Source organism: Oncorhynchus gorbuscha, unplaced genomic scaffold (assembly GCF_021184085.1).
Source record: "Oncorhynchus gorbuscha isolate QuinsamMale2020 ecotype Even-year unplaced genomic scaffold, OgorEven_v1.0 Un_scaffold_383, whole genome shotgun sequence".
NCBI classification, from domain to species: Eukaryota; Metazoa; Chordata; class Actinopteri; order Salmoniformes; family Salmonidae; genus Oncorhynchus; species Oncorhynchus gorbuscha.
In genome coordinates, this window is record NW_025745232.1 from 765,976 (window position 1) to 774,021 (window position 8,046).

Genomic DNA, 8,046 nt, shown 5'->3' on the forward strand with positions numbered 1-8,046 from the left:
AGGGGGTGGGGACATTAATGGGGATTTACTGTCACCTAGAATGTTTATAAAACTGCAGCTGAACTAACTCTCGCTACTGTATATAGCCTGTCTTTTTTTACTGTTGTTTTATTTCTTTACCTACCTAATGTTCACCTAATACCTTTTTTGCGCTGTTGGTTAGAGCCTGTAAGTAAGCATTTCACTGTAAGGTCTTGTATTCAGCGCACATGACAAATTAACTTTGATTTAATTTGAATCCCAAATCAAACCAAGCCCCTATCTCCTAACCTTTTTTTAATATTTTTTTTTATTTTTTACCTTTATTTTACTAGGCAAGTCAATTAAGAACACATTCTTATTTTCAATGACGGACTAGGAACAGTGGGTTAACTGCCTGTTCAGGGGCAGAACGACAGATTTGTACCTTGTCAGCTCGGGGGTTTTGAACCTTCCGGTTACTAGTCCAATGCTCTAACCACTAGGCTACCCTGCCACCCCTTATCCCCTAGCCCTATCTCCTAACCTTATCCCCTAGCCCATATCGCCTAACCTCATCCCCTAGCCCATATCTCCTAACCTTATCCCCTAGCCCATATCTCCTAACCTTATCCCCTAGCCCATATCTCCTAACCTCATCCCCTAGCCCCTATCTCCTAACCTTATCCCCTAGCCCCTATCTCCTAACCTTATCCGCAAGCCCATATCTCCTACCCTTATCCCCTAGCCCATATCTCCAATTTGTAAGTCGCTCTGGATAAGAGCGTCTGCTAAATGACTTAAATGTAAATGTAAGTGTCAACAACAAGTCATCTGATAGATAACCTTCACCTTGTCCTTGACTGATAGAGTTGAATTATAACCCTCACCTTGTCCTTGACTAATAGAGTTGAATTAGAGTTGAATTATAACCTTCACCTTGTCCTTGACTGATAGAGTTGAATTAGAGTTGAATTATAACCTTCACCTTGTCCTTGACTGATAGAGTTGAATTAGAGTTGAATTAGAGTTGAATTCTAACCCTCACCTTGTCCTTGACTGATAGAGTTGAATTATAACCCTCACCTTGTCCTTGACTAATAGAGTTGAATTATAACCCTCACCTTGTCCTTGACTGATAGAGTTGAATTATAACCCTCACCTTGTCCTTGACTAATAGAGTTGAATTAGAGTTGAATTATAACCTTCACCTTGTCCTTGACTGATAGAGTTGAATTAGAGTTGAATTATAACCTTCACCTTGTCCTTGACTGATAGAGTTGAATTAGAGTTGAATTAGAGTTGAATTCTAACCCTCACCTTGTCCTTGACTGATAGAGTTGAATTATAACCCTCACCTTGTCCTTGACTAATAGAGTTGAATTATAACCCTCACCTTGTCCTTGACTAATAGAGTTGAATTATAACCCTCACCTTGTCCTTGACTGATAGAGTTGAATTAGAGTTGAATTATAACCCTCACCTTGTCCTTGACTAATAGAGTTGAATTATAACCCTCACCTTGTCCTTGACTAATAGAGTTGAATTATAACCCTCACCTTGTCCTTGACTGATAGAGTTGAATTCTAACCCTCACCTTGTCCTTGACTGATAGAGTTGAATTAGAGTTGAATTATAACCCTCACCTTGTCCTTGACTGATAGAGTTGAATTATAACCCTCACCTTGTCCTTGACTAATAGAGTTGAATTAGAGTTGAATTATAACCTTCACCTTGTCCTTGACTGATAGAGTTGAATTAGAGTTGAATTATAACCTTCACCTTGTCCTTGACTGATAGAGTTGAATTAGAGTTGAATTAGAGTTGAATTCTAACCCTCACCTTGTCCTTGACTGATAGAGTTGAATTATAACCCTCACCTTGTCCTTGACTAATAGTTGAATTATAACCCTCACCTTGTCCTTGACTAATAGAGTTGAATTATAACCCTCACCTTGTCCTTGACTGATAGAGTTGAATTAGAGTTGAATTATAACCCTCACCTTGTCCTTGACTAATAGAGTTGAATTCTAACCCTCACCTTGTCCTTGACTAATAGAGTTGAATTATAACCCTCACCTTGTCCTTGACTAATAGAGTTGAATTATAACCCTCACCTTGTCCTTGACTGATAGAGTTGAATTCTAACCCTCACCTTGTCCTTGACTGATAGAGTTGAATTAGAGTTGAATTATAACCCTCACCTTGTCCTTGACTGATAGAGTTGAATTATAACCCTCACCTTGTCCTTGACTAATAGAGTTGAATTAGAGTTGAATTATAACCCTCACCTTGTCCTTGACTAATAGAGTTGAATTAGAGTTGAATTATAACCCTCACCTTGTCCTTGACTGATAGAGTTGAATTATAACCCTCACCTTGTCCTTGACTAATAGAGTTGAATTATAACCCTCACCTTGTCCTTGACTGATAGAGTTGAATTAGAGTTGAATTATAACCCTCACCTTGTCCTTGACTAATAGAGTTGAATTATAACCCTCACCTTGTCCTTGACTAATAGAGTTGAATTATAACCCTCACCTTGTCCTTGACTGATAGAGTTGAATTCTAACCCTCACCTTGTCCTTGACTGATAGAGTTGAATTAGAGTTGAATTATAACCCTCACCTTGTCCTTGACTGATAGAGTTGAATTATAACCCTCACCTTGTCCTTGACTAATAGAGTTGAATTAGAGTTGAATTATAACCTTCACCTTGTCCTTGACTGATAGAGTTGAATTAGAGTTGAATTATAACCTTCACCTTGTCCTTGACTGATAGAGTTGAATTAGAGTTGAATTCTAACCCTCACCTTGTCCTTGACTGATAGAGTTGAATTATAACCCTCACCTTGTCCTTGACTAATAGTTGAATTATAACCCTCACCTTGTCCTTGACTAATAGAGTTGAATTATAACCCTCACCTTGTCCTTGACTGATAGAGTTGAATTAGAGTTGAATTATAACCCTCACCTTGTCCTTGACTAATAGAGTTGAATTCTAACCCTCACCTTGTCCTTGACTAATAGAGTTGAATTATAACCCTCACCTTGTCCTTGACTAATAGAGTTGAATTATAACCCTCACCTTGTCCTTGACTGATAGAGTTGAATTCTAACCCTCACCTTGTCCTTGACTGATAGAGTTGAATTAGAGTTGAATTATAACCCTCACCTTGTCCTTGACTGATAGAGTTGAATTATAACCCTCACCTTGTCCTTGACTAATAGAGTTGAATTAGAGTTGAATTATAACCCTCACCTTGTCCTTGACTAATAGAGTTGAATTAGAGTTGAATTATAACCCTCACCTTGTCCTTGACTGATAGAGTTGAATTATAACCCTCACCTTGTCCTTGACTAATAGAGTTGAATTATAACCCTCACCTTGTCCTTGACTGATAGAGTTGAATTAGAGTTGAATTATAACCCTCACCTTGTCCTTGACTAATAGAGTTGAATTATAACCCTCACCTTGTCCTTGACTGATAGAGTTGAATTATAACCCTCACCTTGTCCTTGACTAATAGAGTTGAATTATAACCCTCACCTTGTCCTTGACTAATAGAGTTGAATTATAACCCTCACCTTGTCCTTGACTAATAGAGTTGAATTATAACCCTCACCTTGTCCTTGACTAATAGAGTTGAATTATAACCCTCACCTTGTCCTTGACTAATAGAGTTGAATTATAACCCTCACCTTGTCCTTGACTGATAGAGTTGAATTCTAACCCTCACCTTGTCCTTGACTGATAGAGTTGAATTCTAACCCTCACCTTGTCCTTGACTGATAGAGTTTAATTCTAACCTTCACCTTGTCCTTGACTGATAGAGTTGAATTCTAACCCTCACCTTGTCCTTGACTGATAGAGTTGAATTCTAACCTTCACCTTGTCCTTGACTGATAGAGTTGAATTCTAACCTTCACCTTGTCCTTGACTGATAGAGTTGAATTCTAACCCTCACCTTGTCCTTGACTGATAGAGTTGAATTCTAACCTTCCCAGATCAGTGTTTACTGTACCCAGGTCTTTAGCTGTATTTGTTCATCGTCATGCCGACCGGTGTGTACACAGAGGACAGAGTTACCTGTCAATCATCAACCCAGCTCAATGCCACTGTATCTGAAATTAGTACACACACACACACACACACACACACACACACACACACACACACACACACACACACACACACACACACACACACACACACACACACACACACACACACACACACACACACACACACACACACACACACACACTTTTCAATGACCCTCTCCCACCTCTCCCACTCCCTGATCATTTAAAAAAAGCATCATCAACATCAAATGAACCAACATCTTCTAGATAGTCAGTCCGAACTTCAAACACACAGAGCTTCAAATCACTCAAACTTTCAGATGGATCAGAAAGGAAATTAGCATTTTCAAAATTCTATAAATTATTAATTATGGGTTGTAGAAGAAGAGAGTACATAAATGATTAAATATGCACTAACCTAATTTAGAAAGTAGTACATAATATATGAATTATACACACACACACACACACACACACACACACACACACACACACACACACACACACACACACACACACACACACACACACACACACACACACACACACACACACACACACACACACACACACACACACACACAGAGGCATGGACACACACACACACACACACACACACACACACACACACACACACACACACACACACACACACACACACACACACACACACACACACACACACACACACACACACACACACACACACACACACACACACACACACACACACACACACAGAGGCATGGACACACACACACACACACACAGAGCGATTGTATAATCAGACTCTCCCCTTTTTAGACGTTGGAGGAAGTGACATGATAACGAGGTGTGAACAGAACAGATTTCATATGAGTTAAACAGACTGGCTAAACCAGAACAGATTTCATATGAGTTAAACCAGAACAGATTTCATATGAGTTAAATAGACTGGCTAAACCAGAACAGATTTCATATGAGTTAAACCAGAACAGATTTCATATGAGTTAAACCAGAACAGATTTCATATGAGTTAAACAGACTGGCTAAACCAGAACAAGATGATGAGAAGTTACAGACAGAAAGACAGAAAGACACTCACCCCAAACTCCATAAAAACTAACAGACCAACATGACAATTCCCCTTTACCTTTGAACTCTGACCTCTACCTTGTCCTTGACTGATAGTTGAACTCTGACCTCCACCTTGTCCTTGACTGATAGTTGAACTCTAACCTCCAGTGTTTACTGTAGCCCAGACTCTGGCTGTATTCGTTCATCGTCATGCCGACCGGTGTGTACACAGAGGACAGAGTTACCTGTCAATCATCAACCCAGCTCAATGCCACTGTATCTGAAATTAGTACACACACACACACACACACACACACACACACACACACACACACACACACACACACACACACACACACACACACACACACACACACACACACACACACACACACACACACACACACACACAGCAGGTGTTTCCTTTCCTCTGGCTGCTGCTGAACTCTGAGAACCATACAGGAAGTCTATCATGTCAGAACAACAATCCCCTCTTACACCACTTCCTGTTAAGATCGAGAGAGACACACAGAGAGAGAGGATCAGTGTGTGTGTGTGTGTGTGTGTGTGTGTGTGTGTGTGTGTGTGTGTGTGTGTGTGTGTGTGTGTGTGTGTGTGTGTGTGTGTGTGTGTGTGTGTGTACTAATTTCAGATACAGTTACATTGAGCTGTTGGCTGTGTGTGTGTGTGTGTGTGTGTGTGTGTGTGTGTGTGTGTGTGTGTGTGTGTGTGTGTGTGTGTGTGTGTGTGTGTGTGTGTGTGTGTGTGTGTGTGAGAATGAATAGGTGATCCTTATTCATCACTACAGTCATTATTGAGTCAGAGGAAACAATGGAGATGACTGATGAACTCTGGGTAGTTGGGAGCTTCCTGTCTGACATCCAACAGGAGGCCATAACAGCAACACACACACACACACACACACACACACACACACACACACACACACACACACACACACACACACACACACACACACACACACACACACACACACACACACACACACACACACACACACACACACACACACAAGACTTCACTAGAGAGTTTCCCGATTCATTAACTATTTTAATGTCAAAGTAAGTTGACAACACTCTGCGAAACCAAAACGAAATAAAAGTTTTGGGGATTTGACCTCACACCATTTTATTTCGAACTCAGGGATTCTATTTCAACTATTGCCAGTTGTCTCCAAGAGTCAAAACATTTCTGTAATGTCGAATGCCTCCAACCTCATTGGAAAATAATTAGCTGCAGTATTCACTTAGTCCACCAGGTGGCAGTAAAACCCCACTATCTCCACTCGCATTCAACCAGTCATTCATAAATTATAACTGCAGGGGCTCAGTCCCACATGAAACCCTATTCGCTATTTATTGCACTACTTTTCAAATCAAATCAAATGTATTTATAAAGCCCTTCTTACATCAGCTGATGTCACAAAGTGCTGTACAGAAACCCAGCCTGAAACCCCAAACAGGAAGCAATGCAGGTGTAGAAGCACGGTGGCTAGGAAACACTCCCTAGGAAGGAGTTTTGTTGCCTTAGCGACTCAAACTGAATTATTCCACTGCTCTATCGGTCTGTTACATACTTCAGTCTGAGACTGTCAACCACTGTGTTCCAACCACTGTGTCACAACCACTGTGTTCCAATCACTGTGTCACAATCACTGTGTTCCAACCACTGTGTTCCAATCACTGTGTTCCAACCACTGTGTACCAATCACTGTGTCACAATCACTGTGTTCCAACCACTGTGTTCCAATCACTGTGTTCCAATCACTGTGTTCCAACCACTGTGTTCCAACCACTGTGTCACAACCACTGTGTTCCAATCACTGTGTACCAATCACTGTGTCACAATCACTGTGTCACAACCACTGTGTCCCAATCACTGTGTTCCAATCACTGTGTTCCAATCACTGTGTACCAATCACTGTGTACCAATCACTGTGTCACAATCACTGTGTTCCAACCACTGTGTTCCAATCACTGTGTTCCAACCACTGTGTCATAACCGGCCATGATCGGGAGTCCCATACACACAGTTGGCCCAGCGTCGTCCGGGTTTGGCCGGGTTAGGGTAGGGTTTGGCCTGGTTAGGGTAGGGTTTGGCCTGGTTAGGGTAGGGTTTGGCCTGGTTAGGGTAGGGTTTGGCCTGGTTATGGTAGGGTTTGGTCTGGTTAGGGTAGGGTTAGGCCGGGTTAGGGTAGGGTTTGGCCTGGTTAGGGTAGGGTTTGGCCTGGTTAGGGTAGGGTTTGGTCTGGTTAGGGTAGGGTTAGGCCGGGTTAGGGTAGGGTTAGGCCGGGTTAGGGTAGGGTTTGGCCTGGTTAGGGTAGGGTTTGGTCTGGTTAGGCCGGGTTAGGGTAGGGTTAGGCCGGGTTAGGGTAGGGTTAGGCCGGGTTAGGGTAGGGTTTGGCCGGGTTAGACCATCATAGTAAAATAAGAATTTGATCTTAACTAACTTGCCTAGTTAAATAAAGGTTCTAGAAAAAATGGTTTCTGGTGACGTCATGAGGGATGTTGTATTAAACTAAGTAGACTGTTCAGCGATTGGATCATTTCTAACCAATCAGAGAAGTAAAGCCAATGAAAATGTTCAAACCTCTGCCTGACCCGCGTTCTGGCTCTGGTCCCACCCATCTGTTTCAGGGACCAATCAGGAAGGTTCAAATGTTTTTCCTGTTCTGGAAATCATCATGGAGGCAGATCCTGACTCATTGAGAGAAGAAGGAACTCCTGTCCATTAGGCTCTGGTCTAAAGTAGTGCACTATATAGGGAATAGGGCTCTGGTCTAAAGTAGTGCACTATATAGGGAATAGGGCTCTGGTCTAAAGTAGTGCACTATATAGGGAATAGGGCTCTGGTCTAAAGTAGTGCACTATATAGGGAATAGGGCTCTGGTCTAAAGTAGTGCACTATATAGGGAATAGGGCTCTG